A 10,459-nucleotide genomic window follows, 5' to 3' on the forward strand; every position below is an offset into this window, starting at 1 on the left:
ACCTAAATTTACTCTTAGAGATATAGTGGTATTTCATAGAATTATAGAGTAATAAACATGCTATTGCTATGAAAGAAAGCACAAACTGGGCAGCTAGGTGGCACAGTAGGTAAAGGAGGGTGTGAGTTCAAATTCGGCCTCAGACCCTTGAACTCTGGGCAAGTCACTTAACCCTCATTGCCCTGCAAAAAAAAAAAGGCAGAAACTTTTGACCCTATAAAGAAGTTGAATGATCATTTTTAGCTAAAAATCAGTAGCTTCTTTCATTTTCTTCTGACATTTTGACATTTTGTATGGAGCTTTGAGATAGAGACCATTATTTTAAAGGATCTTTAATATGCCCCCCAATATTATAGATTGAGTCAATCTCAGAATAGTAAGGTAATCTGAAAGGCCAGATTTGTTGATTTCATGTCTATTAAGGAGGTACCCAAAGTTTTAGACAAGGAGATTCCTGTTCATACAGTCCAGATAAAACTATATACCTTTGTCAATTGTCATACATTTATTCTTTTCTTTTCTTTTTTTTTTAGTGAGGCAATTGGGGTTAAGTGACTTGCCCAGGGTCACACAGCTAGTAAGTGTTAAGTGTCTGAGGTTGGATTTGAACTCAGGTACTCCTGACTCCAGGGCCAGTGCTCTATCCACTGCACCACCTAGCCGTCCCTATTCTTTTCTTGATTAGATACAATTCTCTTATCCAAAAGAAGGGTTATCTTCATAGGAAGTTATCAGAAGTTATCCAGTCCATCTCATCAATGAATAAGCTTTCCACTCTAAAACATCTTCAGTAAACAGCCAACCAGTCTGTTAAGAGTGATTGGATCTTTCATTAACGGCATGGAATAAGTGCCACAAAAATTGCATGTTACTCAGAGAATTCATTTTAAATATAAGAAACAAACAAAAAAAAAGAAGTACCAACTTCCATTTTCTGAAGGGATAAAAAATGTGGCATTATATTTTGATATTAAAATAAAGTGTTTGGTAAGAACTTTAAGAGAGCTTTCTCTTAAGTGAGCTAAAGTGGGTGACTGTGAGTCAGGAAATCTGTCTTAATTCTAGCTTTAAGCTTATGTTGGGAAACTTGCTCCCCTACTATTTCCAGACATATACCTGAATCCACCACCTTCTCCCAACCACCATCAAAGAGTTCTGGGTTTAGGACACAGGTCTGAGGTAACTCTCCTTGAGACAGCAAACACACTTTGAAGCAAAGGAGATAAGCCTATTAGGTGTGGCTGCTTTCTCTAGTGCTCAAATAAAATATGATTTTACTCTAATTGTGTTTTTTTTTGTGTGCAAGAAGTTGTAATTCTTTAAAGAGGAAATGGCAGATGTGGGTTGGCTGATTTTTAAACTACTTTACAAAATTTGAATGAACTTCCCGGGAGGTAGTAATGTTATTGGCAGTCTAAAGCAAAGAAAAGATTATTATTTGGGTGGGGGGAGCTGTTACTGACTGAGCTCATTCATGTTTCACATGATTCTTAAGATCCCTTACCACTAAGGGATTCTATGATTTTATCAGAATACTGTATTTCTTGGCCTTTAACCTATGGGTAATTCTTTCATAAAGTGTTTTTTCTTTGTATCATCAAAATATTAACTTTACAAATTTTTCAAGCTTCATGTTAAGGAGAAATTGAAAAAAAATCACTGTCATGTTACATTAATAAAAATGACCCCTACAAAACTCAGAATTGTGTAAGAGATTAATTTCATGGAGTATAAATAATGAAGCTTCTTTCTCTCTTTGACGTTGCAGAGTCTCGTTTCACTTTTTCAGTTACTAATTTTTTTAGCAATAACTATAAAGTATGATATAATTTGGATTGGTTAAAATATACATTCAGTTAAGAGAAGAAAGAAACATAGACCTTGTCCTTATAATGGTAATAATTAACAGATAAAATCAATATCATTCTGGCATGAATGTCCATAAAGAATTCTGCTAAATCAAACTTTTCTTTCAAAAATTAACAAGTAGTATAGATGTTCAGTGGCTTCAATCTCAACTTTGCCCCACACACACCACAATCTCATTTGAGAAGCAAGAAAATCATTATGTGGTCAAATGAGGACTATAATAAGTAGATGCCTTGAAATGACTTAGTCAGAAATTCAGAGGACTATTCGGAAATTCGAGAGTTTAATTCTAAATCTTGGCCTGGATTTTAGTCTCCCCTCTAATCCATGCTGATTATTTGACCCTGAGCAAATCACTTACCATTGTTGTTGTTGTCCAAAAAACTTTAATGTAACAAGAAGGAGAGGAATTAGTTTTTGTAGCCTTGTTTGGCGGGGCAGCCCCTGGCACACTGGAACTTTCAGTCCTTGGATTGGACATAGGGTTTGCTGTGGCTGTGGGGAGTTCCAGGTGCCTTCCCAAAATGCCTATACACCTCTCGGCCCTTCTGGGGACCAGACAGCAGGAAGTGCCCTTGCCCTTTGGTGAGCTCATGGGCAGCTGGTCAAAGGTGAGACTCTTCTCACCAGCCTTGAGGATGCAATTACGGGCATTAGTAACACAAAGAGTTTGGAGACATCCTGTATCCTCACATCGGTCACGGTCCCAAAAACCACACTCTCTTGTTTCCTCTGCCTGGCAGCTTCATCTTCCTGATCATTTAGGACAGGGACAAGGGGAGGCCTGTTGGTCCGGCTCATGAACAGCCTTTTCAGCACAACCTTGTTGAAAGTTGAGTTGGTTCTACCGGCCAGGAACCAGTAGAGCTTGATCAACAGCGCGCAGGTAGATGTCCTGGCTTTTGTGCTCCTTGCGCCAGACTTTCCAGTCCTTGTTATGGTGGATGTTGACTCTCCTGCTGGCCCTCCAGAAGGCTGGCACAACCAGGAAAGACCGACGGGCTCAATCATTTAACATCCTCTAAAACATTGCAGAGTAGTTGTTATTTCTTCTACTCTCCTACTTATTTTTTCTGGGTGATCTCATCAACACCCATAGGTTTAATTATCATCTCAATGCAAATCACTCCTAGATCTATCAGTATCCAGACCCAATCACTTTTTTGAACTAGATTCCCACATTACTAACTGCATAAGGATCATTTTCAATCTGGGATCATATGGGGACCTTAAACTCAAAATGTACAAATGAGAATTATTTCAAGTTAGATTTTATTTTACTTTTAAAATGATTATGTATGTGTTTTCTCTCTCTTTCCCATCTATTTAACCCCACCCACTGTAAAAACAAAAACAAAAATAAAGCCCCTTATAATGTAACAAACAATTGCAGCAAAGAAAAAAAAATTAATTCCCATATTTGGCCACAAAGAAACATTATACTTAGTCTATCAATCCAGTACACAGTGTTGCATAGCATTTTTCACCATCAATGCTCTCAATGGTCATTGTAAAAAAACCCAAATTCTTAAGTCTTTCAAAAATCTTCATTTTTTATCACTGTTCCATTATGTTCTATTTACTCTGCATCAATCCATATAAGTCTTTTTTAGTTAATTTCAATTTATAGCATTTATGTAGCATTTTAAAGTTGACAAAACTCTTTAAAAATATTACTTCATTATATAGTAGTTAAACACCTAGTCAGAAAGAAAATCTAGGGAACCGTTACCGATAGTAATAGGTACCACTTGGAAACTGTGTTGCCCATTATCCAGTTCCATGCTACAGTCCCAGGGGGGAGAAAAGTAATTTCAGTTGCCAGTGAGCAGGAACCCTACTTGTATAAGGGTCAAAGCATAAACCAGATTGACAGTGACCAAACATCTTCTGAGATCCCAACAGGTTGGAAGCACAGAAAACTTATAGGCACCCACTGAATTGTAAAGTAAATAGAAACTTATAAAAGAGAGAAATTAATATCATGCATCTACCCACACATTCAGTGATAAAGAGAGCATAACTTTAACTGAGTCTGAAGTCAAGAAATAGGCTGGGAAGATGAGCAAACTGCAACTATGATAAGAAATTCACCTTAAAAATTGACTGATTATGGGGAAGCTCACCACACAAACTCAGAAGACAATAGACTAAAAATATCTATAAGCAAATCTTCAAAGAAAAAAAATGCATATTGTACAAAATTCAAGAAGAATTCCTTAAAAACAATTTTAAAAAGAGGTTCAAAAATAGCAAAAATATTTTTGAAATCACATCTCAAAAATAAAGAAATAAGAATGAAAGGGAGGTGGGCAGCTAGGTGGTACAGTGGATAGAGCACCAGCCCTGGATTCAGGAGTACTTGAGTTCAAATCCGACCTCAGACACTTAACACTTTCTAGCTGTGTGACCCTGAGCAAGTCACTTAACCCCAATTGCCTCACCAAAAAAAAATAGAAAAAAATGAATGAAAGGAAGGAAGGAAAGGAGAGAAAGAGACAGAGAGAAAGAAAGGAGGGAAGGAAAAAAGGTGGGAAGGAAGGAAGGAAGGAAGGAAGGAAGGAAGGAAGGAAGGAAGGAAGGAAGGAAGGAAGTAAGTAAGGAAGTAAGTAAGGAAGTAAGTAAGTAAGAAAGGAAGGAAGGAAGAAAGAAAGAAAGAAAAAGAAAACTACTGAGGTAAAAATATTGAAGAAACAGGAGGTAAAACAGAAATTGAAAGAATTTACAAATCACATCCTGAAAGAAATCTCAAAATTAAAATTCCCAGGAATATTACAGCTAAATTCTATGGTCCCTAAATGTAGGAAATATTAAAGAAAACCAGAAAGAAAATATTTAAATACTTAAGAGCCACAGTCAGGATCATACAAGGTTCTTAACATTTATTGTGGCATGGATCCCTTGGACAGTATGGCAAGGTCTATCAAAATCTTAAAATAATATTTTAAAAGCATAAAACAAAATACATATAATCGTTACAGAAGCCAATAAACATATTTTAATATTCAAAAGTATATATACATATATACTCTTTCTATATATGTATAAATAAAACAACATATATAACTATATGTATATATAACAGTATATATAACTACATGTGGACATATAGTTATATATAACTAAATTCACAGACCATTAGAAATACATCCATGGACCTTTTGGAGATCTATGTATCTTAGGATAAGAACCTCTGCTCTAGAGCAAACAGTTCCTGGTGACCCTTGATCCAAGTTTACTTTATTTGTGGCAGACTTTCTGCCTTTTCTTTGGACATTTCTAAGCTATTTTGCTTGGAAATTAGCAGATTAATGCCAAGGTCCAATAAAAACAGAAGTTGCTCCACATGTAATCTAATTTCCAAGAGGGCTCAATATATCAAAATCTAATTGCCCACTTTTTTTCTTCCTTGGTTTTCGTTCTACTAAAGTTCAGATACTTCCATGCTCTTTTCTGGAAATATTCTCTGCCAGAAAGAATAAAGTCAAGAGAATTCATGAAATATAAACTTAATGTCATTTCTAGCAAGTCTATAAAAGCTAAGACTACATTTCAAGAGAAGTCCTACACACTTTTCAATTTTTTGGGGGAAATAAAACAAACAACTACTTTTGTGTTTTAAAAGTTATGTTCTAATATAATTTTAAATGTATAAGTTAATAAGAATAGATGAACATTCTTTAGAAACAAACAAAAAAAAATAGCAAAAATAAAACAAAAGGGGTGGCTAGGTGGCGCAGTGGATAAAGCACCGGCCCTGGATTCAGGAGTACCTGAGTTCAAATCTGGCATCAATCACTTGACACTTACTAGCTATGTGACCCTGGGCAAGTCACTTAATCCCCATTACCTTGAAAAAAAAAGCAACAAGCCATAAATAGGTTTAGAAGAATACAAATGAATTATCAGAAGAATGAGAAGCAATGTATGCAAATTTCAAAGAAGAACCAAAATGATTTGAGAGGGATTTAGCTCATTTCTTTTTTTTTTTTTTTGAAAATGACAGGGGGGGAGAATAATTCTCTTCTGATTGAATAAAATACAATTTCTTGTTAACAAAAATATTAATCATGATCTTGTATTATTTCCGAAAGGAGAAGAAAGAGAAATTCTTAGATTAGGGAAAGCATTAGAAAAAGAAAAGTAAAAAAGTATTTAAAGTAGAAAGTGAAAAAAAGTCATATCAAAGTGAAGCCCTTTTATTCATTAATTATAGTGATCTATTAGGTTTCTCTCACTGGAAAGAAACCAAAGCTGTAAATAACTCAACACTATCAACTACTAGACCTATATACCTTTCTAAGTATCTAACTGCTTAGTACAGGGATATGTAACTATTGACTTTACTATTATTAAGGTGGGAATAGGAATCTAAAAGTTATGACAAGTGAGAAAGGTACTAAAATAATGTCTGATTTTTAATCTTTGCTCTCTTATAGATTAATATATTGATTACTAATATAGTTTGAGATTAATAATTAGGCATTTAAATAATAATTTTTATATTTTCTATATTTTTTCAATTATTCTAGAAATACTGTTGTTTTTTTAATTCCCTATTTCTACCAAACACTTAGAATCCTTGTTTCTTTAAGCCTCAGCTAAATGTCACAATCTCCAAGAGTCATTGTCCAATCCTGCTCAGCTACTACTCTGTATTTTGGTGACAATATATATTTTCCTTCCTTATTAAAATGCAAGCACCTTGAATATGGAGAACTGACTTTTTGTTTATATTTCCAAAGCTTAGCACTTCCAAGATCACCAAAGAAAAGTTGGAAAACCCCTTAGATGGGAATTCATGTAGCTTCTTCATTTCTGCAAATGAAAAAAAAAATGAGGCAGAAAAAAAAAGGTTAAAGAATTTATTCAGGTCACAAAGCTTCTAAGTGTTTGAGACAATACCTGAACCCAGGTAGTAACCATTTAATATTGTCTAATTTATTTTTATCACTGATTTTCTATTTAAAAAGAGGGCTATGAATTAAAATTCCTAATTCTGATCTGAAACACATGATCTCAAAGAATCAGGAAAAGTAAAAGAAAAATGTTTACAGACTCACAATACCAACTTTTTAAGGAAGCCTCCGTAAGGAGACATGGAAAATAACTAAAAGACAAAGACTGGTCTTTTGATGTTTGAACTTAAAAGAACTTGCAAAATATTTTCAGTAATGGAACTTAAGTGTTATATTTTCTGCCATCTTAACCTGAATGAAAATCCCTGGGAATCAGTAACTAATACTTCAATTTATTTTTTATCTAACCTTTATTTTTATCTGCTCACAAAGCTGCCTATTTTATACACATTAGATTAAAAGAAAATGCTGAGTAACACAATGGTAGCTAAGGCATTTTGGCTATATTGTTGAGATAATTTTATTTATAATATTGCCAAATACCATTATTTTCTTAGATACTGTATAGTTGAAGTTTTAGTTCCATCATGAATGATTACTGTGACATAAAAGTTATATTTATAAACTCCAAGGGGAAACAGAAAAAAAACAAAAAAAGCAAAAAATACCCTTTAAGATGGAGTTTAAAGAGTTAGCCACAACTTCAATAGTTTTTTTCCTAAGTGTGTGGTAAGTATGAATTTGCTGTACAGGTATGTGACACATCAGTCATTGATTCAAAATATAATATGATTTTATTTGCCAATGAACAAAATAATTATTCCTCCTTTATGAGTATAAGGACCCAAGAGGAGCTTTCCAGCTTAACACTGAAACAACAGGGGCAGCTAGGTGGCACAGTGGGATAGATCACCATCCTGAGGCAAAATGAACTGGAATGTCAAATCAGCCTCAGACAATTGACACTACTAGCTGTGTGACCCTGGCAAGTTCACTTAACCCCATTTGCCTAACAAAAAAAAGAAAGAAAGAAAGAAAAGAAAGAAAGAAAGTAAGAAGAAAAGAAAGAAGAAAGGAAAGAAAGGAAGGAAGGAAGGAAGGAAGGAAGAAGGAAGGAAGGAAGGAAGGAAGGAAGGAAGGAGGAAGAAAGAAAGAAAGAAGAAGAAAGAAAGAAAGAAAGAAGAAGGAGAAGAAAGACAGAACAAAAGAAAAAAGAATGGAAACAACAGTTTAGACAGTGGTCAATATCTAGAAGAAATGCTTATTCATATAATCTGAGAGGGCAATTCTTTGGCCATGTCATTGTTGAATGCATCATTTCCTACTTAAAAGAAAGGATTTTCCTAATCAATATGATTTAATATTGAGCCTTTTAATGACAGAATAGAGATTCCTTGGCTATGTCACCCTTATTCATATGTTGTCGCCCAATTAGAATATAATTTCCTTGAGGAAAGGCATTGTTTTAAATGTTTCTTTTGTATGTCTAGCACTTATCATAGCCCTGGCACAAATAAATGCTTAATAAATACTGAAAACTTTGAAAATATGGGCTCCTGTGGAGACAAGGAAAATTTTTCAAGTAGGGCATTTGGAAAAGGGACAATATTGCTCACGTGGTCCTTCACATTGATTTGTTTATTAATGGGCCAAAGTGATTATGTGGAGGCAAAAAAGGTCTTAACTAAATTTTTGCCATTAAAGCAAGTTACTTGGATAGTACAGGTTCTGTGGGAAGGTAGAGTGCCCATCTAGAAGTCTTAAAGAATGTTTCTACATTAGTGTGTAAAATGCTTTTACGATGGAATGGTTTCTGGGCAGCTAGGTGGCACAATGGATAAAGCACTGGCCTTGGATTCAGGAGGACCTGAGTACAAATCCGACCTCAGACCCTTGATACTTAATAGCTGTGTGACCCTGGCAAGTCACTTAACCCTCATTACTCCCCCCACCACCACCAAAAAAAAAGAAGAGGAAAAAGAAAGAATGGTTTCATTCATTCTATTTATATAGTTCCAGAGTGACTTATATAGAAGATACTTAATAAATGTTGTTTATTGACTAATTGATTTCCTTTCCAGGAGGAATAGAAATCCTAGCTTGCATTACAAGTCTGGAGAAAGCCAAACTGGACATAATGGGAAAAAAACATTCTCTAGTATGTTCCTTTTTTGTTTGTTTTGTTTCCCCTCACCTATGGAAAATTCACATTCAGTTCCCTTCTAAGGATGTCCAAATCACAGGACAGCACTAAGCTTGTTGGATTATTAGTGCTGTGAAAACTGACTGACCATATAGAGGGTATTCTGTTCAAAATGTGGAAAATAATTTGCATTTTGTTTACTTTTTAAATGGGTTATTTCAAATCATTTGCAACATCTCCATTTTCTGTGGAGTGAAATGAAATCTACCCTTGACCCATTCCCATTCTGTTACTTTTAGTGTTTATATAGGAGCAAGGGAAACTATTCTCCTCCTCTATGTAGACCCAGACAGCGTCTATGCATAAAGTACAAACAGAAATTTTACCAAATAAATGCTAAATGTCATCAACAATGAGTCAACCCAAGATCCCAAGATCAAGCACAGTTGTTTCAGTTCAGAGTTAGGATGCACTAGGCATATATTACATCTATCCATCAGAGTTTGTTAAAAGACTTGTGTGATATAAATTAACTTATCAATAAAAATATTTGAAATATAAGAAAATTGGCTTGCAGCTTTTGCATTTGATTAATTATAGTCAAGAACATTTTGTACCAATTCTTTGAGCTGATTTCAATCTAGTGACATCATGTTTGATGGGGAGAATTTTATTTTTTATGTACCTAGAAAGTCATTTATAATGTTTTAACAAACAAAATATTTAACAGTTGATCGACAGCATCAGTATATTTTATTTCTACTCTATTCAGCAGATTTCTATTAAATTTTAAATAAAGAATAAGTTAATTTGAGTTCTTTGTATATTCATAAATGTATGAAATATTCATAATCTAGGAAGTTATTCTTTCTCCTATCCCACCTATAATTATATCAAATAACTCCCTGATGGAATTCACATGGATTTTAGAAAAGTTGGTTATTTCTCTAATGCTTTTACATAAAAGTTCAAAATCATAGGATTTTTTTGTTTGTTTATTATAGTTGTTAAGTATTTTAGGGACCATTCAATCTAACATTGTCATTTAAATTAAAAAAAATACTGAGGCCAAGGTGAATTAAATGACTTATCCAATATTCACAATAAAAAGATACAGTTTTTCTTTTGTGTTTTCCCCATACTCTTTTGTCCTGCTTCGCAGCATCAAATCTAATGTCCTCTACCTGGCTTTCACAATTTAGAATGATCCTTCATTTCAATATATTTCCTATTATTTTGAATAAACAGCTTTTATTTCTTTCTAGTTTACTTAGTTTCTGCTTATTTTAATGTCTATTGCTTTTCTCCTTATCTTCCATCTACCTATGAATGAGGTTTCAAAGATTCTGAGATTTATCAGAGTTCCAGCTTTGGACGAATTTTATTTTAAGATGGTGTAGATTTTACAGTAAGAACATAATGTTTTGATTATAACACCCTAAGTCTGATTTGTAAGAATGCTTTAGTTTGTATTGAATATGGATATGATTCAATTTTCCTATTGTTATATTCTTATTCAAAACATCCATATAGTTAAAAAATAGATCATATAAATGGGGGAAATATTTTCAAATGCCAGATCACATAC

General features: G+C 33.9%; 1 pseudogene; it reads right to left on the reverse strand.

Annotated features, from left to right (window-relative positions):
• Nucleotides 1–2,279: 2,279 nt before the first annotated feature.
• Nucleotides 2,280–3,653, reverse strand: LOC122732202 (annotated as a pseudogene).
• Between the last annotated feature and the right edge of the window lie 6,806 nt (nucleotides 3,654–10,459).

Source organism: Dromiciops gliroides, chromosome 6 (genome assembly GCF_019393635.1).
Source record: "Dromiciops gliroides isolate mDroGli1 chromosome 6, mDroGli1.pri, whole genome shotgun sequence".
NCBI lineage: Eukaryota > Metazoa > Chordata > Mammalia > Microbiotheria > Microbiotheriidae > Dromiciops > Dromiciops gliroides.